Source organism: Tenrec ecaudatus, chromosome 11 (assembly GCF_050624435.1).
Source record: "Tenrec ecaudatus isolate mTenEca1 chromosome 11, mTenEca1.hap1, whole genome shotgun sequence".
In the NCBI taxonomy this organism is placed as follows: Eukaryota; Metazoa; Chordata; class Mammalia; order Afrosoricida; family Tenrecidae; genus Tenrec; species Tenrec ecaudatus.
Genome location: NC_134540.1, coordinates 116100332 through 116126595, shown reverse-complemented (window position 1 = coordinate 116126595; position 26264 = coordinate 116100332).

Here is a 26264-nt window from a genome sequence, read left to right as displayed (position 1 = left end):
TCAATCTCCAATGCAAGAGGGCAGAGAAGATAGATAATACAGCCTGAGCTGCGTATGTCAGGTCCAAACTTTTCAGTGTCATGGAACAAATAGCCAAAAACCTTGATGAAATGGCTGGGAAAACTCAGTCCAAATCATTCCAAAGAAATGAGTAGCGGTGCACTCTTGGGAACTTGCGCTGTGACAGCAGCCACCAGGAAGACCCCGGGAGTCCAGAGCCTTGCCATCCTAAATATGGTCACAGACTAGCAACATCAGGAGCTTGTTAGAAGTGCAAATTCTCAAGCCCTACACAAGGTCCACTGAACCAGCTTGTGCAATTTACCAAGACCACCAATGGATCGGGGTACCTGTGAAAACCAAACCAAACCCATACTCACTGCTGTCCAGTCGAGTCAGACTCAGAGCAGCCCTATGGGCCAGGGTAGAGCTACCACTGTGCATTCCCAAGACTGTAATTCTTTAAAGGAGCAGACAGCTTGTTGTTCTCCTTCAGAATGCCTGCTAATTTAGAACTGCTAGTTTGGTGGTTAGCAGCCCACTGCCTAACCGCTAGGCCACCAGGTCTCCTTTTGTGCTTGTGAGAGGTCGAGCAAATACCATTAGCAACTAGAGAAGAACCTGGAAGAAGAAGAGCAGGATGGGAACTGTGAGTCAATTTGATCATTAGCACATTTCTGTGTTCACTTATTCTGTTCCTTCCCTTGTGTATTCAGTCAACAATTCTTCTTTGAACATCACCTCTGAGCCAGGATCTGTGATATGCTAATTAAGCTGGTTTAGGAAAGGGGTCTGCCTAAGTGACTCCTGCTTCCTGGCTTTTCCTGCTTCCAGATCCCCTCTCTTTACTTCCTTCCACATTAGAAGCACATCCTTACATGTGCAGCTGATCCCTAGTTCAGGACCGGAAGTTACGTGTTGGCATGCATGCATGCTCATAGCTCGCTCAGTGGGAGTGCAAAAAGTCAATTCCTTCAAGAGCCTAGCACAGTCTGTAAGGTTGGGATGGTGTTAAAAGTGGTGGGGTTGGTGTTAGTTCCCGTTGAGCCCATTCTGCACAGGATGCCTTCATGTGACAGAGTAGAAATGTCCCCATTGGGTTTCCTAGTCTGTCATCGTTACCAAAGGAGCCCCGGGGGGTACTTTAAGGGAAGTGTTAGACTGTCAACTGCAAAGTCAGGGGTTCACACCTACCAGCTGCTCCGCAGGAGACAGATGAGGCCCTCTGCTCCCATGAAGATTTACAGCCTCAGAATCCCATGATTGGGTCGCTATGAGCCAGGGTTGGTTCCATGACAGACCCAAAGCCCACTTTCTGTCGAGTTGATTCCAACTCATGGTGATCTTATATACTTGTTGTTGTTGCTGTCGGGTGCCATTGAGTGGTTTCTGACACAAAGTGACCCTATGCACAACAGAACCAAACACTTCCAGGTCCTGCACCATCATCACATTTGTTCTCTGCCTGAGTTCATTGATGCAGCCACGGTGTCAATCCAGCTCGTTGAGGGCCTTCCCCTTTTGTGCTGCCCCTCCACTTTACCAAGCAGGATGTCCTTCTCCAGGTAATATGTCCAACATATTTGGGAGGCAAAATCTTGCCATATATGCTGTCAAGGTCACTCTGGCCTGACTTCTTCCAAGACAGATTAGGTTGTTCGTTTAGTAGTCCATGGCAGGGTAGAATTTTCCCTATAGGTTTCTGAGATATTATGTCTCTATAGGAATAGATAGCTTCATCTTTCTCCCACAGTGAAGCTGGTGGGTTAGAACTGTTGACTTTGCATTTAGTAGCTCTGTGAGTAGACCGCCATGTCACCAGAGGTCCTTTGCGTTTGATGGCAGTGGGGTGGAATGTTTACAATGGCAAGACCTTTTTCTCATGCATTGCTACTGACCGCGGTCTAAAGCCCAAGTGCTTAGCCATTGGGCCACCAGGATTCTTCGTGGTAAGGATGTGTTCCTGCCAAAGTTCATGAACACTACACAGCAGTGGGGTTTTGGAACTGCTAAGTAGTTTAGCTTAGGGACTGAGGCATCCATTACGCATGGTGAGCAGTCTGAGCCTTTGTCCCATGAACGAGTGGTACACTGCGCATGCTCAGAGGCTCAGGTTCCCAGCCAGGAAGGGGAGGTACACCTGGCTGTGTTCTGCACCTGAATTGGCCCAACAAGGCCAGGTGAATTCAGTTCAGCCAATGAGTTCAACCAGGGTCACCAGCACGCCCCACCTCTGGGAGTAATTTAAAAGGCAGGAGCACAGAGCAGACCTCGTGACTTTCAGGGAAGCTTCTAAGGAGATGCACATTTCTGAAGAGCCCTGCAGGTGCCTTTATAAACCTGAAACTTCTTCTAATTCTCATAAAATTCACTTGGATCACAAACTAGGCTTGGAGGTGACTGAGAGATCTCACAGAACCATTGATTGCCCTGGCATGTTTTGGAGTCCTGATGGTGTCATGGTTATGCTTTGTGCAACAGTTTAAAACCACTAGCCACTCCACAAGGGAAAGATGGGGCTTTCTATTCCTATAAAGAGATACATCCCCAGTAACTCACAGGGGAATTCTACCCTGTCCTATAGGGTTGTTATGAGTCAGCATTGACTCAATGGCAGTGAGTGAGTGCCCTGGCAAGAAAGCCTTGGGTATCTACATTGACTCTCAGTTTCTGGTTAGCTTTTCACCACTTCACCCCATGAACTTGAACTGCAGTGGATGAGGGTTGGGAGCTCTGGCTCTGGGGCTGCTTGCTTGAATTTTCACATCATGGCCCTGCCCGTGATGGGACCTTTGACAGTTGGGCAAATGAGCTCAAGCCCGAGTTTCCTTTTCTGCAGCATAGACTGAGGAAGGAGATGTCTTCCTTCTTGTGTGCTAACTGACTTTTACCAGTTAGTATGAATTAGATCTTTCCACGAGGAAGATCAGGGAGAAGAGGGAAGGATGAAGCAACTTGGATAGAGGTGAAGGCAGCGTGAGGGGTCAGAGAGAGATGAAAGGACCACCATGTCACCTTTGACTACTCTTAGTGAGGCTGGCTTGGAGTGCAGGAGACGGGGAGCGTGAGGACACGGGCTAAAGGCAGTGCTCATTCATTACTTCCGGGCAGAGTTCAGACTTTGGCATGCTTGTTGGATGCTGGCGCTGTGTTCATCCAATGAAACTTCAAAATTCTGTCCTGTCACTAACCCTTTGTCTCTCCTTTGTTCACGATTTAGAACTTCTATTCTCGGGTTCTCTTTAGAGCCCCAGGAAATCAGAAGTCACAAGTCACTTCTGTTTACAGAGAGGCCCCCAGCATGCAAAGGCAGGAGGGTGTGTTAACAGCACACCAGTCCAGTGGCTGGTCACGCCCATGCAGTACATTCTCCATCCCTTAGCTCAACAAAAGGAAAATCACCAATGAAAAAAATTTTTCTTTTTCATGGATATGTACTTTTTCAGTTCCCTCCCCCACCCATAATCTGTGTGAATTACAGTAGAACACGCACACACACACATACACACAATTTTCTGCCAGAATGTGTTACTCCAGTACATTCTACCCTCCTCCCTCACTGCCTCCTACCCTTTTTTCTCCTATCTACTTTCTTCCCATGACACCCAATGGACAGGTAGGGGAATTCAAAATAGACCCCAGCCTCAAATGTAGTTTAAAGCTCACTCACGCACTGCTATTGTGCCAGTTCTGACCCATAGTTACAGGATACAACTGTCCTTGTGGATTTCTGAAACAACAATTCTTTGTGTGAGTTGAAACTGCCCTTTCTACAGGAATGCAGCAGGTGCGTTTGAACTGCCAACCCTGCAGTTAACAGGTCACTGTGAAGGGATTTTGCCACTTTGCCACCAAGGATCCTAAACGTAGCATGAGGAGAACATTTATTAAATCTTCCATGGTACACAGGCAAGGGGGAGACCTGAACTACAGTTCTCGGGATTCTTGGTGCCTCGCTGTGGACAGTTCCAGCCGCATCGGATCCAGTCTTCCCAAGATTTGCAGAGCCACCAGCATAGTCTTTGCTCCTCTCCAGGATTCACAATTGCTTCCTGGTTGCTCAGGTATATAGGAGTTTAGTGGTTCTCTAATGCAATCATCCCATTTTGCAAAGAAGGTGCTGATGCCCAGACCGGGGAGAAGATTATCTGAGGCCACTGAGAAGGACACCATCACCTCAAGTCCTTCTGACCCCCCACAAGTTTCTGCCAACAGCAATGAGCTCTGGGTTACCTACTCAGTCTTTTGAAGCCTTAGCCAGCTGATGCAGCTGCCAGTTGGATTGATCAGGGTATGTGACCCAGAGCTCCTTAGAACGTGCCCCCACCCCAAATGCAAATTTACTGCCATAGAGTTGATACTGATTCATAATGACACTATAAGGCAGGGCAGAACTTCCACTGTAGGTTTCTGAGACTAACTTTCAGCCTTTCTCCTGAGAAGTGGCTGGTTGTGTGGTGGTTTAGATCTTGCAGTTAGCAGCCTTTTAGCATGAGAGGTAGGGTCACATTTCTGTTCTGATTATGCTCCATTTTCTGAGATGCCAGTGCCGAGGCTCCCCCCCCTGCAGGTAGCAGTGAGATTTTTCTCACTAAAATGCGCTGGATGGGAAACTTGGGGCAAGTAGTGCATCGCAGCCAAGGATGATCTCATTGACAGTGCAGTACTTGAATAAGGCAGGAAGACACAGGAGTGGCCATGTGGCGGTGGGGAAAGTGTTCCAGGTAGGAGACAGTCAGTGCAAAAGGCCTTGTGATTGGGTTCTCCAAGCTTCTTCCTGGAACAGCAAGGAGACCAATGTGAGTGGGGCATGACACTCTGTGTAATGAGGAAAGATGATCACTGTGTGGGCCTCCTGTATGATTGAGAAGCCAAGGGGAATTTTTAAACCCTAAGCCAGATCAATGCTCAAGGAAGCATCAGTCAAGACATCAAACGACACGTTGCATTGGCTAAATGTGCTACAACAGATCTCTTAAAAAGACTGAAGATCAAGGATGTTACTTTGAGGACACTGCCTGATCTTGTGCCAAATCTCGCCATGGTTGTTAGGTTGGAGTCCATTGTTGCAGCCATGGTGTCAGCCCATCTCCTTGATGGTCAGTCCCTTTTCTTGTGGACCTTCAGTTTTACCGAGCATGATGTCCCTTTCCATGGACTGGTCTTTCCTGATAAAATGTAGTAGCTACCAGTTTGGATGTCATGCCTTTAGAACAGTGGTTCTCAACCTTCCTAATGTTGTGACACTTTCATATAGTTCCTCATATGTGGTGCTCCCCCCAACTATAAAATTATTTTTGTTGCTACTTCATAACTATAATATTGCTACTGTGATGAATCAGATGACCCCTGTGAAAGCATTGTTCGACCCCCCTCCCCATGGGGGTCGCGACCCACAGGTTGAGAATCACTGCTCTGGAACATTTTCATCATAGAAGAGAGTTCGGTTGCACAGCTCTGAGTTAGAGGGTGAGACGCGTTATTTGACATTCATTTGCTGATGTGTTTGCGAACCCAGTGGAAACACCCGGGAATGAGCATCTTCTTTAGCCATATTCCTGGATCATTCAAATGCCATCTCCCCTGTGAATGCCTCACTCCATCCTTGGCTTTCCATACTTGCCATATGAAAATGGGATAATATTTCAATACTTAGCATTATATATAACCCAGTATTTGGTAGTCTGCCTCAAACAGATGCGAGTCTCTCTCTTTTTCTACTAATATTTAATTTTGATATGTGAAAACATACAAAGCAAAATCTGTTCCATTTCAACCCTTTCTGGACACAATGTTCAGTGACATTGGTCACACTCTTCATATTGAATTAACATTCTTGTTCTTTCTATTCTAGGTGTTTCTTTTTACTTAATCTCTCTGCCACAACCCTCTCACATATATTTTGACTTATCTGTAGCCCATTTAGTTTTGTGCTGATTTTTTAAAGACTGCAATACTCAAGGATGCAATCCTTTAAGAGCTAAATTGTTATTTAGTTTAAAGATGACTTCAGGGGACAGTTTCAATTCAAGGTTTGAAGAGTAACTCAGGGTCATAGTCTCTGGGACTCTTCCAGTTAAGTAAGTCTAGATAATTAAAGAATTTTAAATTATGTTCCACAAGGTTCTCCCTTTCTACCAGCATCCTTAGGAATCATGGTGCTATGGTGCCTGCTAACCTCAAAGTCAATAGTTGAAACCACCAGCCACTCTGCAGGGGAAAGAAAAGGCTTTCTGTTTCCTTAAAGAATAGCAAGCGAGGAAACCACAGGGGGTGTTCTATACTGAGTCAAAATTGACTCCATGGCAGTGAGTTTATGTTGTTATCGAAAAAAGAACACATTTTAATGGGGGCTCTGACAGATAATATAACAATCCATAAATCAATTAGATCAAGCGAGTTTGTACATATGCTGCCACCATCATTTTCTAAACACTATCATTCTACTTGACCCCTTTGATATCAGCTCCTGTTTTTTCCCTCTTTCCTCAACCCTCACACCCTTACTAAATTATATATAAATTAATATCTTTATACACACCGTCTTCTGTGTCCCTTTACCCATATTTCTGTTATTTGGCCCCTAAGTTGTGTGTGTGTGTGTGTGTTCCATTGTTATCAGTTCCCTTTTCCTCCCCTTCCCTACACAGCCACCCTGTGCCCTCATGGTATCTGAGTCAGTTCGAGTTGACTAGAGAAGCACATTCATAAACACTCATGTGTCTTAAAAAAGCTTTATATAGAAGAATAATTGTATATTAAGAAAACATCCCAGCCCAGTCCAGACCACGTCCATAAGTACGAAATTAACCCATATATCCAACAACAGTGTGTAAATTTTTTCAGACTTATGCAACACATGCTATGACACCAAGTGCTGGAAGAACACAGGGCAGTCGGTGGAATGTCTTATGGACCCAGTGGAGGTGGAAAGTGGCATGGGTCTCCACATGACTCCTCCCCGTTCAAGGCTCTGGCTGCCGTCAATGTAGATCCATGTATCTTGTCAGCAGGAATATCAAGTCATGGGTGTCTCTCACCCCCAGGAAAGAATACAGGAGTTGCCAGAATCCTCAAGAGAAGGCCATGCCCACATTGAGACCTCACTGGCTATTGCCTGAGTGACAGTCTGGACTCCACCCCTATGTAAGATGATGGGAGATTAAAAAGATACCACAGTATCGCTACTCCCATTGCTGTTCCTGAGGACTTTATCTGTCCTGGATTCCGTGCGTGGTTTCTATTTTTTTTTATGATTTTTCTTTCAGCATCTATCTGTGGTGTCCCTGATCTGAATGCCCTGATGCAGTATCTGTGAGTCTCCTGTGAGCAGGGACTGTGTTCTCTACATCTGGGTCTTCTTAAAGCTTTGCAAAATGTTGTCATTTAAATAACACTCAATAAATATTTATTGAAGGAATGGCATTGCAGGTGACAGTCAGTACCTATTCTCCCATCAGTTATATGGTTGGCGGTCTTTTTACCTCTCAGACATATAGCTGAATCATTACAATGTGAGGGTCTGAGCCTGGTTATATTATTGGGACATGTAGTCAAAAGACAAAATATGTTTGCCTAAAGCACCTTTTGAGTATGATGTTTCAATAAAATAAATTGGACAGATCCTGGCAGCAGACATGTTTCAGCCGCTCACAAGGTATGTGGCTTTGGGTAGTGTACCCTAAGCTCTGAATTCAAGGTAAGTAGTTTCAATGGTCAATTGCATGTGAGAGCTGGACAGTGAGTAAGGAAAACTGAAGAAAATTCAATGCATGTGAATGATGTGCAAACAATACCGAAAGTCGTCTGGGCTGTCAGAAGAACAAGCAAATCCCTCTTGGAGAAAGCACGGCCAGAATGCCCCTTAGAAGTGAGGATGGCAAGTCTTCATCTCACATCCATTGGACATGCTATCAGGAGAGACTGGTTCTTAAGAAAGGACATAATGCTTGTTAAAGTACAGGGGCAGCAAGAGGGAAGAAGACCCTTGATAAGATGGATGTCCACAGTGGCTACAGCAATGGGCTCAACATGGACCAACGACTGTGGTGATGACACAAGAGCAGGCAGGGTGTCATTCCGTTGTACAGTTCCGGTCTCTGGTACAAAGGAAAATAAGTTGCCCTATCCTGTGGGGTCGAGGCTATTGTGCCTGCTGTGTATTTTGTCCTAAGGACTTGCAGTGTTGTTCTTTATACAGTGTTGTTGTTATTAGCTGCTTTTCGGTCCATTTTGACTCATAGCGACCCCATGCATTTCAGAGTAGAACTGTTCCATAGGGTTTTAAAGGCTATGACCTTTTGGAAGCAGATATTCAGGCCTACCTTCCTTAGGCACCTCTTGGATTCTGGGTGGGATTTAACTGCCGACCTCCTGGGTGCTAGTCAAACACTACCCAGGGAGTCCTCCCACTGAATCGTGTGAGTGTATTCCCACCTAGGGTGCTCCTCTTCCAGTACTTGTTTGGACGGTATTCTCTTTTGATCCATAGGGTTCCATGGACTCATTTTCAGTAGTACATCATCAGGTCTTTCTTCCCAGTGTGTCCTAGCTTGGATGCTCTGGTGAAGCGTGTCCAGAGTGGCTTGCTCTGGTTATAATCGTAGCTGGTGACACCGCTTACAGCAATCACAGCTATAGACAAATGACAACATGATGACAAACTGACAGATGGGTGGCAGCCTAGGGAAGGAATGATCAGCACAACACAACCTGAGTGGAAATCGAGCTACGGAGTCTCTGAGAGTCCAGGCTCTTCGTCCTGGCACAGCCTGGGGCAGGGCCTGGAGCCAGGAACTGTGGCTGCTGGGGTGAGGACCCCCAGCTTCCCCACTTGGCATTCCCTCCCCAAACACAGCTGGCAGCCTGTGGGAATTGTCTTTCCCCTTGCACGTGACGGCACTGACGAGCATAACGCAAACCTGCTGGTGGTTAATGACTGGTGACATTATGAGGCCACTGCCCACCTTTGGTTGAGGGAATTTGCCAATGCTCGGAAGTTGTTGGGCTCTAACGAAATGCAACCCCTGCAAGCAAGCACTGAGTCAAGTGCACGAGGTGTGGGGCACTCTGACATCCCCGCGTGACCGTGAAAAGGAGGCTGCGGAGCTGTGGTGGCTGCTGAGGCTCCTTTCTCCTGGCAATACTGGCGTGCTGAAATGGCGGGCTGATTTGCCATGGAAAGCAGGGTTTCATGGGAACTTGAGGATTAAGAATCCACATGCCTGCAATCAATATTGTATGTTCATTGTATAATTTACTTTGAAAGGGAGACGACACAGTTCTCCGAATTTTGGGGTGAAGTAAACCACTTTTTCAAAGGAGTAAATGGATTTCTGTGTTTATAAATCATGCCCACCACTTGGGAGTGCAGAGGAGGATATGGGAGGATGGTAAAGAAGAGCAGCAGGAGAGGACCTGAAGACCTCATGCTTCCTCAGGGTCAGGGACCAGGCAAAACCAATGTCCCTGGAACACCACTGTCTCTCTGGAATGGTATTAGCACAGCTTGTTACTTGCATACTGTACTGAGTTCATTCTGACTGGCAGCGCCCCTATAGGGAAGAATAAACATGCCCCAATGAGTCTCTGAGACTATAATTCTTTACTCAAATAGAAAGCCTCATCTTTTTTCCATGGAGGAACTGGTGGATTCAGAACTGCTGACCTTGTGGTTAGCAGGCCAACACCGAACCTACTATACCACCAGGACATTTCTGTTTAGCCTAGAGACTTTCAAATGGATAGAACAAGACCCATCCCAACCCTGCTCACGGCTATCAAACCCCCTTTCTGTGAAGGCCCCACTACGTTCTGTGAAGTTCACCACTTTCTCCGTGTGTGTGTGTGTGTGTGTGTGTGTGTGAGAGAGAGAGAGAGAGTTATAAAAACAGGAACTTTGACCTCTTTTTAGAACTCTTGCATTTCCAGGGCTTGCTCAACAAAGCACGAATCCCCAGTGTCTTCAACCTGACTTGTCCCATGTGGAAATACACATTGGGGTTCCAGACACATTGAGCTAATGAGTGAGTGGACACTACTGTGCTATCTAAACAAACCCTGTGTGACAGGGCTGCACCTGCCTTACTTAATTGAATAACCAGAACCGTTTTCTAAAATAGGTAATATCAACTTAATCTCCCTGCCATCGAGTCACTGATGATGCATAGCGACCTTGTAGGACAGGAGAGAATTGCCCCCATGAGTTTCTGAGCCTGTAACTCTTGACAGGAGTAGAAAGCCTCATCTTTCCCTCACTGAGTGCTGCTGTTTTCGAACTGCTGAGTTTAAGGTTAGGGACACAATGTGTAGACCACTACACCACCTGGAGATGCTTGTGTCAACTTTCTATATACGAAAATGAAATGTCGCCAGGTCCGATGCCATCTTCATGGTCACTGCTGTATGTGAGTCCAAAGTTGTGGGCCAATACATCTCAAGGAGAATCGCCTGCATATCCAATGACACATCCCTGCACCAAACCCGATTTCCTTTTCTACTGATCAGCCTTGCTTAATGACTTGGCCAAAGTGAGCAAGCATAAATCCTCCCAGTCTCCCTTGCCAGGCACAGTGTGGTTTCTGAGAGCAGTGTTTCTTCTACAATGGGAGTGGTCATGCTTTTGCCACACTCGGCAGATTCTATGAATATTTTGACTTTTTTTAAAACTTATTTGATCATAGAGCATGTTTCCCCTTTCCCTTTGTATGAGATGACAAAATTTCACTCACTTCCTAGTCATCCAAGGAAAGAGTAAACTTCCCTGCCCTGCCAGCGAAGGGCTTGGCCAATAGAATAAAAGTGGAAGGAGTTGTGTGCCACTCTAGATCAGAGGTTTTAAGAGAAATGGTCCTTTTGTTGCTTACCTATCCTTCAAGAGGAACGAACCCTGGTAATATAGTGGTTATGCGCTGGGCTCTTAACCTCATGAGTCACATGCAAGTCTTTCAATTTCAAAGCCTGATTGTTCCCCTGCACAAAGCTAACAGAGATAAGCAACAACTGCTGGTAGGCTGGAAAGATTGCCCGAACTCAGTGTACTTTGTGGATTTCTTACTGCCAGGAGAAATACAGGCGATGTGGCAGGTGACGGTCCTAGTATCTCTCAGCTGCCAATCAGAGGCAGGTTCTGAGCCTTCAGTCAGGGCCACTGGAGGAAGTGGCTCATGGTGCTGCTGCCATAGTCCATCCCAGGTCAAGCCCTCTGAGGTGCTGGGTTACAGAGTTTTGGATTGGCACTCAGTGAGGGCTGCTTCAAAGCTCCTTCCTTTCTTAAACTTGCTCCTGCAACCACATTCTTTCTGAAGGTCCTTGGCAGTAAGCCGAAATCCCAACCAATTTGCTAAGTCAGGACAAAATGCAAAATTCATGGTATCGAGAGACATTAAACCACCTACAACCTTTTAGACCATGTCAACAGATCATCTGTAGCCTCAACTGCAGAAACAATTCACTAAATCCTCTCTGTTTCTCCACAAAGATTAGGAATGCCCTTTATCTTTTCAAAACAGATATTGGTCTGGCACCACTTCGGTTCCAGCTGAGGTAGTGGATTCACCTGAGCTAAGCTCTAGAGAGGATCACTTAATCTTCATTCAAGATATATGTCATGAGGACTGTAGATCATGCAGGGACTGCACAATCCCTCTGTGTCGGCAGCGGCTGCATCACAGCCTGGCCCATTGGGAAGAGAGACGGACCCATGGCAATTATAAGGCAAGATGCTGAGGGTGCTGGGGTGGTCTAGGGATACAGGAAAGGAACTATTGGGCATGGAGGCAATTATGAAGGGTTCTTTTTTCCCATGGACCAAACCCATGCCAGTTGCCATGAAGTTAACTCTGATTCATAGGGACTCCTTTGGGCCAGAGTAGAACGACATTCTGTTGTTTTTTTTCTATAACTGATTTTGTTGTTGTTGTTTGAAATGCAGCACCAGGCCTTTCTTCAGAGACACTTCTGGCTGGGCTTGAAGCTCCAACCTATGAGTTAGTAGCCCAGTATGTTAACCAACTGCACCACCCAGGGACTCCTCCATGTGACTAAAGAATGACTTAAGGACTTCCCCCACAGACCCAAACCAAAACCAAATCCACTGCCATGGGGTTGACCTCATATATGGCACAATAGACTGGCTCTGCTGATTTTCAGAACTGCACATCTTTACGGGAGCAGAAAACCCTCATCTTTCTCCCAAGGAGTAGCTGGTGGGTTTGAACCATTAACTTTGCCATTAGCAGCAGCCCAACTCTTAACCCATTATACCACCAAGAGTGGTTCAATTTGGAAAAATAGTATGTGATCACCTATCTATGAAGGGAAACCCCTCTCATAGAGTGCACTTACACAAATGAGAAAGAAATGAGTCCCCAAATGCCCATCTTAATCAACAATCTGGGGAAGGGTGTTCTGGGAAGCAGCTTTCAAATGTGCCTGGAGATTATACAATTAATCAACCTAATCCCTGTTTTAAAGAGCCCTGGTGGTACAATGGCTAAGGACTGGGTGGCTAAACAAAAGGCTGGTAGTTTGAACCTACCCATGGGCTCTAAAGGGGAAAAGACCTGACGAGCTGGTCCCATAACGATCTCAGCCTAGGACACCTTTGGGGGCAGTTCTACTCTGTCCTGTAGGGTCACTATGAGCTGACATCAACTTAAAGACACACAGCACGTTTGACTCTACGTCATTTGTTGATAGAGTTTGTGGAGAGCATTCTGAGTAGAAAACAGACTCAGGGGCATCTGACATCAACCAGCAACAGTCTCTTTCCTTGAGAAAGACTGTGGAAAGGGATGAAGAGGGAGCTTCCAAAAGCGTGTGGAAAAATGATACGAAAAAATAATGGAATTTTGCCATGAGCTTTTTGAAGCTCTCTTCATGAGAGCTAGTCCTCCATGGAGGTTTCTAGAAAAGTGAAACATGAAGGAAGATGCTGGTAAGTCCCACTGAACAATTCCAGGGGAGATTGGGTCTTGACTCAGAGTACTTGAGCATTCTGGCTTATTCCTCCAAATAGCAAATCAGACTAGACCAGGTTCTGAGACTCAAGGAAGGCAAATAAGACACACCAGGCCCATGATTCAGACTTATGGGGAAAGTCACACTGGAGAGGGAAGGCCTCTTTACCTTGTGTGCCTGACAAGTGTCTCATTTGCATAATCTAAAACCCAGCCCTGGAAAAAAGGCTAACAGTACCAGCTTCAAACTTGTATTTGAATCTTGTCTCTGTCACTTATTAACTTAGCCACCTTAAATCCCTTCCTCTAGTTTTCCATCTGTAAATGAGGCACAGTTCCAATCATAGGGCCTTCAGTAAATGGATATTATTAGCTAGGCATGCACTCCTGTGTTCTAGGCGACAGTTCTCAGCCAGGTTTTTGTGGGAGCTTGTTCTTCAGGATATTGTCATAGATGAGTGTGTCACCCAGATTCCTCTCAGGGCCAAGAGAATGATTTCCCCAGTTGCTGAGAGAGCCACTGATAGAAAAGGTCCCAGCTGTCTGGCCCCTATCAGGATTGCCTCAGCTGATGAGAGCTCTTCCAAGGTCTGCTCCTTCCCCAAACTAACCTTCATCCAACGACTTGTCAATGTAGGGGTATAAATGGCATAGTGGAGGCATTTGACCCCCCTGTAACTTCACAAAAGGCAATGGAGGAAAATCAAGATAAACAGCCCAAGGCTGATTCCAATGAGACAGAGATCAAAATGCCTCCACCCTCGTTTCGTTTCACAGTTTCTGACACCAACCATCCCTACCATGACACTCTCTTCTTCTCTGCTGGGTTTGATAATCCTTAAGTGGCAATGGCCACACAGAACTCGCAAACAATACTTATGTTTCTGGGGTTAATTGGGGACCTAGCAGGTGACAATTCAGGATCAGAAATGACTGGGGATATAGTTCTTCAGTCAGGACAGTCTCTTCCCAGTGGTGTCCAGAGGCAGAACGTTTTCTGGTCCTTGGCCTCTGCCCTGCAGCTCCTTGACCTCTGCTCTGCTTGGGACCGTGGGCAAAGTTCTTTCAGCTCTGCTGATAAGTGCGTTGAGGCAGCACGCTTTGTCTGGAAGCCTTGGCCCAAAGACACTCAGCTTTCTCATTCTGTGTGCTGGCGAGCTCCCTGTTCTGGGGTCTTGGTGCTGCTGCCTCTGCTTCCATGAGCTATTTATCTGCCACTGTTTTTCAGTGTCTCCTGATGCATCCAGTGTCAGGGATCTCTGTCTCCTGGACAGAGGTGGTGCTCAGAGTAATGATCCTGGGTCCAAAGAGCACACTCCACTGCTGGCTCGTCTTTCTCGGTGCTCTTGAAACTCCACTTTCTGTTTCTGAGTTAACTCACCCAGGATGACCATACCGACCAATCCCCACATTAGGGGTCTACAGGTCTTATTTGAATGGTCTCACCTCTTCGAGGATGCCATGCACTTTACTGATATTATTAGCATGCTATCTACTTCCCTCGGTGGCATAGTTCCACCCTGTCATTGGTAGGAGTTACAAAGACTATAGCTAGAGGAGAACTAGTAAGCAATTCGCTGCAACGTATTAGGCTACAAAGTCCCAGGCTACTGGTCACCACTTGGCCATGTCCCAGTTACAGAGCTCCCTGTGATGGCTCCTTTTGCATATCAATGTGGCGAGGCTATGGTGCCCAGTTTTTGGGTCAAACAAGCATTCATCTATTTGCTCTTGTTTTTTAAACATTTTATTAGGGGCTCATACAACTCTTATCACAATCCATACATATACATACATCAATTTTATAAAGCACATCTGTACATTCTTTGCCCTAATCACTCTCAAAGCATTTGATCTCCACTTAAGCCCTCCGCATCAGGTCCTCTTTTTTTGTCCCTTCCCTCCCTGCTCCCCCTCCCTCATGAGCTCTTGATAATCCACAGATTGTTATTTTGTCATCTCTTGCCCTTTCCGGAGTCTCCCTTCCCCCCTTCTCTGCCGTCCATCTCCCAGGGAGGAGGTCACATGTGGATCCTTGTAATCAGTTCCCCCTTTCCAACCCACTCACCCTCTACTCTCCCAGTATCACCCCTCACACCCCTGGTCCTGAAGGTATCATCCACCCTGGATTCCCTGTGCCTCCAGCTCCCATATTCACCAGTGTACAGCCTCTGCCCTATCCAGTCCTGCAAGGTAGAATATGGATCCTGGTAGTTGGGGAGAGGAAGCATCCAGGATCTGGGGGAAAGCTGTGTTCTTCATTGGTACTACATCGCACCCTGACTGACCCATCTCCTCTCCTAAAGCCCTCCATGAGGGGATCTCCAGTGGTCGACATTTGGGCCTCTGGTCCCCACTCTGCACTTCCCCCTTCATTCTCTATGGTATATATATCCATATACACACACAGAGATATATATATTCCTTTTTTTTTTGCATGATGCCTTATACCTGGTCCCTTTGGCACCTCATGATCGCACCGGCTGGTGTGCTTCTTCTAGGTGGGCTTTATTGCTTCTGAGCTAGATGGCCGCTTGTTCACCTCATCTATTTGTTCTTATGAAGGAGTTGGTCTCAAGCAAAATAGAATAACTTCCATAATGTGGGAAAGGGTAAACCTATCAGCCAAAGGCCTTCAGCGCACCCTAGGGTGTGTTCTGACCATTCTTATTCTTGTCTTTTCCCATCACCTAACCTATGGATTTTAGGATGAACATCTACAGAGCTCTTTAGGCTGTTGCCTGACCTATGAATTTGGAACTTGCCATTCCCCTATGTGAGCCAATTCCTAGAAATAAGCGTCACTCTCTGGGGCTCTGGTGTCGTAGTGGGTGGCCCATTGGGCATCCAACAGCAAGGACATCAGTTTGAAAACACCAAGGGCTCCTTGAGGGAAAGATGAAGCTTCGTAATCTCCTGAAGAGTTACAGTCTCCAACGCCCAAAAGGTCAGTTCTATACTGTTTTACACAGTCACTTTGAGTCCACCTTGATGGCAATGAGTGGCCGGTGCAGTGGTTAACCATAGGAGCCCTGGTGGATATATCGATATCTCCAGTTTCAGCTATATAACTGGTTTGGTTTCTCTAGGGCACACTGACTATGACACTCTCCATAGGCAGGGCTGAGACCTCTGTTGAGATTTCCCTCTTGTGCCCTTCCTTGATTCCCCCCACAGGTGCTTATTCCCTGAGCATTCCTCAATAAATGTCAGGAATCCAGAGCTAATTCCATCACAGTGTCTCCTTCTTCCAGGGAGTCTGAATGGCTTCCGGGGAGTATGAACTGCAGTCTCCATCCAACTTCCTCCTTCTATTTCTATGATCTGGATCTTATTTGGGGCTCATTTGGTTGTAAACATGCAAAGAGACCAATACTTGGAAGAGAGAATCCTAGGAAAATGGAAAGGTGGGGAGAACAAGAGGACAGCTGGCTCTGTTGACGGTTCCTGACCACCACTGGCATGTTCCTGTGTTCTTTGTGTCTGTCTCTCAGGGCACATGCTGTAATCTCGCAACATAGACCGCCTAATCCACATGGCGGGACATGTGCTTCTGAATTATGCTTCTTAGATGCCAGGCCACTTGCAAAAGCGGGACTTTCTTTTTCGTTTTTTGTTTGGAAATGCTCCAGAAAAAGCGTCTAGTTGACACATCTTATGTAAGTGTCTCCACTGGGCCAATGAAAACAGCCTTGTGACCGTATTGAAATGTGGTGTATTCCCCAGAGAACTGATGTTTCAGCCAGTGTGGTAGTTCACAGGGCCAGATAAGAAAGGGGGTTGGGACAGATTAAAATAATAATAATGTCTACTTTCAAAGAATAGGTCCTTATTATTTTTCGGATGCCCCCATCCGAACACCCTACTACTGAATATAGGCAGGAGGTAGGGCCCACCTGTCACTCAAGCAGCTAAAAATGTACAACACTTGCTGTAGCAGCTGCTAATGTGCCCATGTATTAGCACTTGGCACCCACCACTCCCATAAATGCCAATGGTCTCACAGGAAGCACATGTAACTCCCCACACAGGGAACAGTCATTGAGCAGACAGGGGAGTTGACATCCTCCAGGACCTAATGCCACTTTAACCAATGACACATGGGGATAGGTGGAGCCACACTCCAGTTCCCTCAGCCTTTGGGTGGGACAACTACAAGAGGATTTATACTGTGTCTGGGAACCTACTCAATGACATTTCTTTATCAGCCCCTTCCCTTTGCTCTATCAGTATTACCCTTCTCTACTGTTCCTTCCTGGAGGCACCTCCCAAGGAAACAATAGTCTAGCTGCCATTCCAATTCTAGTGGATTCCAATTCTTGGTGACCGCATTCATGTGAGTCAATCAGAACTGTGATTTCTGCAGATTCTTTCTCTCCCCTTTTTAAGAGTAGTTTTAAGGACACTGTGAAAGCTTCCCACCATCCAGTTCCAGAACATTTTCATAGACCCTGCAGCCATTAAGCAGTCATTCCCCATTGCCCCTCCCACCCCACCCTGGGAAACCACCAATCTACTCTATGGCTCTACGGGATTTACCTGTCCAGCATATTTGCTCTAAATGGACTCACAATACATGGCATTTGGTGTTTGGTGTCTTTCACTTCATGTCTTGCGTTCACCTGTGTTACAGAGTCTGTCCGAATCAAAGGCCTTAGTTTTCTTGTGGCAGACTATATGTATATCCCACTCTGTGTAGATCACATTTTCTCTATTCTTCTACTGATGGGTATTGTTGGCTTATTGTTTACCTTTTGCCCATAGTGATTAGTGCAGCATCCATCTGGGTACTCGTCTTTCATTCTTTTAGATATGCACTTGGGAATGGACTCCCTGAATCAGCTGGCAAGGGTTCATGACCAAGTGGGTTATGTTGGGCTGCTAACCATAAGGTCAGCATTTTGGACCCTTTAGCTACTGCGAGATAGAAATGCTCTCATAATGATCCACAGCCCCCCAGACCCACCAGCCGCAGTTCTACTCTGTCCTTTCGGGTTGCTGTGAGTCAGAATCGACTCGATGGCAGTGGTAGTGATGAAGCCAGCGACTTGAGAGTGAAACCAGGGACCGTGGAGAATTCTGGCAGTAGCCATGGTGTCCTCACTTCCCAGATGCCAGCAGCCACTAGTGAACAAAGGAGGCACAAGCAACATTCTCGCTGACTTCATGCTGGCGACCCGGCTGCCCCTGCTTCCTCAAATGCCATTTCATCAGCTTTACTGGCAAGGGGGTGTACTCCTTATTATCATGTCACCAACTCTTTCAATGGTCCACCTAGCCAGGTGTGATTCCAGACACTGTGCAGCCACCATCAGCGAAGGTGGCTGCCCACCTCATTTGTACACATGCAAAGAATGTGATCATTCTTGGCACTGGTGTCCTTAGTCATCCTGGTTGGTATATTTACATCCTTGGGGAGCTGGGTCAGTGAGCAAGCGCTTCTCAAGGTGCCCATATGATCTGTTTACTGAGAGTGCCAGCCCAAGGATCTGACTTGCCACCCACAGTGAACGCACCTCTGAGGCAAAGGGGAAGGCTTCTTTCTAACTGGGAGACCAGCAGGTCTTCTGCAGACATCACTCCCCTGCAGCACTCTGATCCGAGGCCTTTCATATTCCAAAGAGCAGCATTAAGATTCCCATCTGTCACCCAGTCAGACTCACATGTGCGAATTCTCTTTTCAGAGCAAGACAGCCAATGCAGTGATCTGGGTAAAGGGGCAGTCTCACTCTGAGGAGACTCAGCCAGGAGTGTAGGGACAGGGAGTGAAATGTGCAGCTTCCAGCTGCCACCCAAGCCTCCTTAGTGCAGTGGCATGAGAGCAAAGAGATAGTCCTTTGTGACTCTTTGACCTCCTTCCTGGCCTTGGTGGAATTAACACTGCTCAGTGCTAGTCTCTTCTGAATATATGGAAAAGATAGCTCAGAAATGAATAGAGTTAAATAAGAGCAGGACAGAGTAAGGTGGCTTCATGGTGTTGCATTTGTGTGTCTCAGAGCCCATCCTGGCTCACAGTGACCCTCTGTGACAGAGAACAACTGTTCCACAGATTTTTCTAGGCAGAATTTTAAGGAAATGTACCTAGCAGCACAGTGGTTGCATGTGTGGCTGTAACAGAGAGACTGGCAGTTTGAACTCACTGATCCCCATTGAGAGAGTGAAGACATGACTGCCTGCTCCCATGAAGACTCCTTTCCTGTTGTTGTCTGTCCATTTGTGGTGCTGTGGTGAGTTATGTGTTACTGTGATGCTGGAAGCCACGATACTGGTATTTCAAATGCCAGCAGGGTTACCTCAAGTGAAGAGGTGTCAGGGAAACTTCCAGGCTATGAACAGAATACAAAGAAGGGTTCCACTGCCCACTTCAGAGGAAGTAGCCGCTGAAAACCCTTACACTATAGCACAGTGTGCCTTTCCTTCCCGTCACAGGGAGTCAGAATCGCCTCAATTGCACATAACAACCAACAACACCTTTGAGGAGGGAAATTTCCTTCAGTAGGGCTGGGTGAGTTTAAACTGGGTGGCTTCTTGGTTAGCACTTGAGCTCTGAATCATCTCACCACCAGGGCTACCATCTTCATGATGCAGGCAAATAAAACCATCTTGGTCCTGCTCGGTATTGCCAGCGTCAGCATGCCTTTCTCCCATAAGCACATGTCTGGTGGTTGGACCACAGCAAACCCGGTTGACGCTATTTCCTCATCACCCCGTTTGTGTCAGAATAGAAGTGAACCATGAAGTTTTCTTTGATTAAAAACATTTTTATTGTGATTTGGGTGAAGGTTAAAGAGCAGCTCAGCTGTCCATTGAGCAACGCATACACATTTTGTTTCATGTCATTGATAGCAATTCCCACAATGTACCATCACTTCCCCCACATCTTCTTGTTTCTTGTCTCCAAGCTTCCTTCATTCTCAACTTTTTTGAACTTCGTTCTTGGGGGAATGCTGTCTTTTGATCTCATGTGATCTATTATTCTACGGTATTTGTATGTCTCTAATGTCATTGTTCCCATTATAGACCTGTCTATTGTTTGGTTGAAAATTGAGCCATGATGAGTTCAGTTCCAGACCTGCAGGGTAACTAAGCACCATAGTCTTGCAATTTCACCAGCCTTTATCCAAACAGTAAGCTTGGTGTTTTATCATGTGTGGGAAGCCGTAGCTCTCGCGAGATGTGGGAAGCCACAGCTCTCGTGATGTGGGTAGCCGCAGCTCTCGCGGCCATTACTAGATGGCGCTGGGCATTCAGGGCGGTGGTCCAACTAAGTGATAAACAACCACTTAGCGCATGCGCGATGCTGAGATGACGTAGTCATAACTCTACCCTGGAGTATGCAAACGAAGTTTCTGGCGAACTCACCAATCAATGCATGAGGATTTGGCAAATGCACCAATCAGGGCACAGCACGTCCCCATAGAGAGCATATATAAGCAGCAGTAGTTTGGGGTTTCGGGGTCTTTTACCGCATTATGAAAAATTAAATGCTTGTGGAAGAATCCTGTTGTGGTGTGTCTTTTCTTGCTGGCGAAATCTGGCGCGCGACAATCATGATTTTGAGTTTTGCCCCACATTTCCCTTCTACTCTAATCAAGCCCTTCTAATGTGATCTCTTTCATAGCAGTTGATAGTGAGAGCTAGGCACCATCTAGTTCTTCTGGTCTCCAGTGGTGGAGGGTGATCGTTGCTTGAGTCACTAGTCATTGATTCATTGTGCCCAATCAGTTCTCCTCTTCTGCTGTCCTCTGGATGGGGAGAGACCAACTGTTGCCCCTTTCCTGATTGCTCAGGAACTTTGAAAATCCCAGAGATGATGGTCCTGATCCCCCAGCCTCAACAACTCATTCCCTCACAGTTTTTGCATCTGTCTCAGAGATTTTTTTCACCCCCACCCCGTTTTATGACATTGGTCCCTGTATGCTCCACCATATACCTGGATCTATTTAACAACCAAGGTCAATACATTCTATAAAATTTTCAATGGCCGAGGATTCTGAAGAAGATTGCCAGGCTTCTCTTTCACAGCTCCTCTAAGTGGGTTGGGAATGACAACTTTTCCCTTAATAGCAGAGCTCATTAACTGTTTACACCCCTAGATACTTCTTACTCTTAGAAAACTCACTGCCATCGAATCCATGCTGACTCACAGTCAACTTATAGGGCAGCGTAGAACTGCCCCTGTAGGGTCTCCACATAGACTCTCACTGTGAGCCACAGCCTATTGCTCAAAATTTAAGCTCAAATACGACTTAAACGCCAAACATTCTGTTTCCTTAAAATAGGGTACTGCCAGGTTCAGCTAGAAGTCTGCATGACCTATCAGATCTCAACGCCGATCTCAAATCACTTCACATGATCCATTCTACCAGTCATGTCAAGGACAACTAGAGGTCTGCATGAGCGAGCCCAAATCGCCTCCTCACTTACCCATTCCAGAGGCTGTGCCTGTATAACCTATCGACTAACACATTCCCATATGCCGTGGTTATGAAACCAACCATCATGCTGGAATAAGGACCAATCACGATGCAAGGGTCAGGATCAATGGGAAAGCAAAATACGGGCTGAGGGGAGCCAAGAGGGGTCGCTTCACTCAATCCCTAAACCTGATCTAATGTCACTAGACTGGGGTCTTCCTCACATCTCAAGGGCACCCGATTCATGATTGAAGTGAATTGTGCTTATTCAATCATTGTTCTGCTTGCTGTCCTGCTGTGCTGCATCCTCTTCTTGCTTTTTTGTGCATGGCTCCCTCTGTTGTGGTGACAAATGGCTTGAGAGGGATTTGACATAGGGAGAAATCCCACCTGCATCAACTGTCACCAGAAGCAGACACTAAGTCCATTTCTCTCACCTCACAGAACTATGCACACCAGACACTGGTAGGGCTGCCTGGGAGGGGAACCCTTAGTGCAGTGGTTCTCAACCTGTGGGTTGCGACCCCTTTGGGAGTCATATGACCCTTTCACAGGGTTCACCCAATTCATAACTGTAGCAAAATTACAGTGATGAAGTAGCAAGAAAATCATTTAATGGTTGGGGGAGGGGGGCATCACCACAACAAGAGGACCTGTATTAGGAAGGTTGAGAACCACTGCCCGAGTGTGTTTAGGACTTTGCTGCCCTCAAGGTCATCAGACATTCCTGAAGGCAGAGCCACTGCAGGAAGCCCTTCTGGGAAATGCCCTGAAGACAGGTCTCAACCAACTCCACCCTCACCCTCTGAGATCCTAATCATAGGACGCATGGAAATGCTCCCTGCCACTTCGAATGCTGTAAGTCCATGGGAGCAGAAAGCCTCCTCTTTCTCCCTTGGAGTGGTGGCTGGTGAGTTCAAACTGCTCACTTTCTGGCTAACATAACCCACAGACCAGCTCCCCCTGAGCTCAGTTTGGTTTGCCGCACAGCACACATTGTTTGGAACCTTCTGAAATAGCTATGCACATGTGCAGGTTGGGGGGATTTCGCACAAGATGCAGTTTTCCACCCTCTCTTGGCAAAAATATTTTTTGCAAAAGGCTTGTATTCTCTTCTGGATCTGAGTAGCAGCTACTCTCATGAAGTCATAGCACATACATTCATGCTACATTCCTCCCAACTCTCTAATGTCTTACGCCGAGTCTGCTCCATGCTTTTCTGTGTCCTACATGGCAGCTGTAGGCAACCAAGGCATGGGCTCTGCAGCCTGGGTCCAAATCTCTCCTTCCCACTTCCTCACTGTGTGGTCCTAGGCTCATGACTTTATCATACTGTGCCACTGATTTTTCATCTGTAAAAGGAGGCCAAATAGAGTCCACACATAGGCTTGTTTAGTGGAATAATTGAATTATTATACACAAAAAGCTTAGAACGGTGCTTGGCATCTTGCAAATACTATTAGGTGGTTTAGCATAGGGACTGGGTCATCCATTACATATGCTCAGGTTCAAACTTCCGGCCAGGAAGGGGTGGTACACCTAGGCGGGCATTACACCTGGATTGGCCCATCTGGGCCAGGTGAATTCAATCCAGCCATTGGGGTTGACCATGACCGTCAACCATGCCTCCCTATGGAGGAATTGAAAAGGCAGGTTCTTGACCGCTCCGATGTCTCCCTTCACCCACTTTTCTGTTGTCCGTCCCCCAGGGAGGAGGTCACATGTAGATACTTGTAATCAGTTCCCTCTTTCTAATCCACCCTCCCACAACCCTCTCAGTATCACCACTCACAAATGTGATGTTTCCAGACTGAAATAGAATAAGGACGAAAGACCTGATCATCTCCATCCACACATCGACCTCTGGCCCGCCACGGTTGGCTTTCCCTCCCAGACCTGGTGATAGCACAGACTGGCATAGTTTGCTCCGCTTCCCATGAGGTGCCCATGAGAGGCTGACTCGACAACCACGGTCAAGATCAACAGCTTGAACTCCTTTATGGGTCTACAGAAACAAGAACAACCTTCTGAAAGGAGGTCGCATTGCTATTTGGGACTGGGAGAATGCCTTTGTGACAAGGATTGTGCTCTGGATCCCAAAGGCGACTTTTAAACACAGCCACATAGCAACTCCGGAAATTGCCATAGTAGAAGCCAGGTTTAAAAAAAAAAAAGTTCTACTGGCTTGCTCAAAGGAGGCCAGAGTTGGATGGGGGTGGGGTGGGGTGGGAGACGCCTCTAAAAATGAACAAATTTGTTTCCTTACATATTTGTCATGTCTTTTGGTCCTGAAAGAAAGGGGGGAAAAAGCAGACGAGAGGAGGAAACGGCGACTGACAGTCATCTTGTTGGTATTCCCACAGCATCCCCTCCTTAGGCACTTGCTGCCATCTCATCCAACTCCACTCAGTATATTTTCACCCAGCAATGATGCAGAAATGTCTGTGTACTCCAGTGTTATTGTAGTCGGGCAGCGTTTACGGGTTTGACTTTCAACTCAGCATGGCAGGACGTCTAGACAATTATAACCAGCACCTGCTCTGTCTGTGCGGTGGGAAGGCAGTGACGGATCCCCAGCTTCCAGAACAATAGTGCCCCCTCCCAGCTCAGGATAATGCCGGTGACACTCGGCCTCCTTGTTGTCTGGGGGAGCTCTAGGATCTCTCCTCTGAAACCTCATATTATTGGCATTTCTTTGAGTGAACACATCAAATTAGTGACTGTAAAGGAAGGTGTAGGAGATGATTATTGGTGACAAGACAAGCCTCAACCACCTCCAGAGAGCATGTCTCCTAAGTGCAAAGTATGGAGAGGGAGGAAACAATTGACCACAAATGGAATAGGCTCTGAGTCTCACCACACAATGTATGTGCGTGGTCACTGAGGCGCCAACATTATGGCTGGAGGACGGATATGGTTTGTGCAGCAGTGATTGCCATCCAGAACGTGCCGTGCTATTGTGAAAAACGATTTTTTTATTCTGAGCAAATCTCTGCTTCCACTTGCTTTAATGCTTCGCCAGAGAGCCAGGGACTCTGGGAGGGGTGGGGACGCACAGGGCTGGGCTGACCTCAGGAACTCATGTGTAAAGGGCTTTTTCACACTTGGAAGCAGGCTGGGTTCACAGCTGTTCTTTCTGGTAAAGCTTGTTTCTGAACCTTGCCACGTCTGAGTCCGAAGAGGGAAATGTAGGTGACAAATGCTGCGAGGAGCCCTGGGCACATCTTGGCTATGGTCCTGCTTAAGTCTGTTTCATTTGAATCCCAGTTTTACCTTTCCTCCTTTCTGGGTTCCGAAGCATCAGATGGGTGCCAAACGCTTCCACGGACAACTAAAGCTGAACAAGGTGCAGGCAGATGAAGAGCAACGGGAGGTTGGTGTTTGGGAGACTGAATACTTGGGCTTCCTAGGCCAGTCCAGCTGGTGGTTAGAGCCCTGTTTCAGATTCCACTGAAATCTCCTAGTGTCCAAGGACCAAGTGGCTCCTAAGTCCAGAATTTCTGTTACATGTCTCACCAAGGAGAAGCTGGGCCAAAATGCATTGAAGAATAAAGCAGGAGCTTGGCTTGTGAATCCACTCTCTGATTCTGAAATTTCAAAGGCTCCGTGCACAGACATTTCAACACTGAAAGCACAGCAGGGAAAATCAAAGACTTGGGCTTCCTCCTTGCCCCTCTTTTAGGGCTTTTATGGTTTTCCAAGGCGCCTCCCAGAGCCGAGTGTTGTATAGGTCATGTTTAAAAATGTCGTAGTTCTGAGGGACTTGCTGTTCTGCTTTCTTTTGCAAGGAGACCCGGTTTCTTGTCATGTGGCCAAACACAGAGCACAGATGTCTGTGGGCCCCCTACCTTTCCCCTGACTTTTGCTCTCTTCTCTGGATACACTACTGACCTGTTCTCCCTTACAAGATCTGAACTGCTCACACACAATTCGTTAAATTCTCATCCTAGCGAGAAGCATCTGAGCATCTTATTAGAGCCTGTATGAGTTCTGTTCTGGATGCCTATTTGTGTAACTTCAGGTCTCTGGCATGGAAACGTCCCATGCCCACAGACCCACACAGGTAATATAAACTCCAACAGTAGTTTAAGGTTTAAGGTGGTCACAGGGAACACTGGGGCCCGTGTCTCCTGGTGAACCCCTCAGGCTGTCTAAAGGGGCTAGTTCCATCTCAATGCAGCCATGCAGGAATGTACACCGGTTAGGTAGCAAGACAAGGGGTTGTTCCTCTCCATGCTTAGGGGGCCCCCTACAGGAGGTTGGAAGCCAATGCGGGCTAAGCCCAAGCCAGGAGAGCTTACTTGACGCCTCCCAGCTGAAAGCCCTTAAAAGGCTGGAATCTGGAGACCACCGCCCCTTCCCTTCAGCTGCTTCTCTGCCTTCCACTCAGCAGGGCTGAGTGTGCAGTGTCATGAGGGTGCCCGTGTTCAGTTTAGTGTAACGCCGGAACCTTCTTCTCTCATGTACATAAACCCACTCGGATTACCAACCAGACTTTGGTGTGAATTTCTTTCCAGTGTGTAGCCAAGGACCGAGACATTTCCCACCCGAGAAACCTAACAGAACCAGACTTACAATAAACCTATATTTTTATTTATAAGGCAAGAGGTGACCAGGTCTAGACAATAATGGTGAAGAGGGCCCTGGGTTTGAGAAAGATTCTGAAGTAGAATCCATAACCCTTAGAAATGTATTGGCCTTGGGGAGGGGCAAAGAGGGCTGGATTGAGAAAGTCTCTGGCATCCAGTTCTGACTTGACTTCTGGATCCTGAATCCTTCAGGGCCATGACCTTGCCCTCCAGCCAGACCTTCCAATAGCTGTCTTCTCAGAGCCTTGTTAAGTTCTCATAATACATTACACCTGCCATCCTGTGAGCGGCTACCAAAC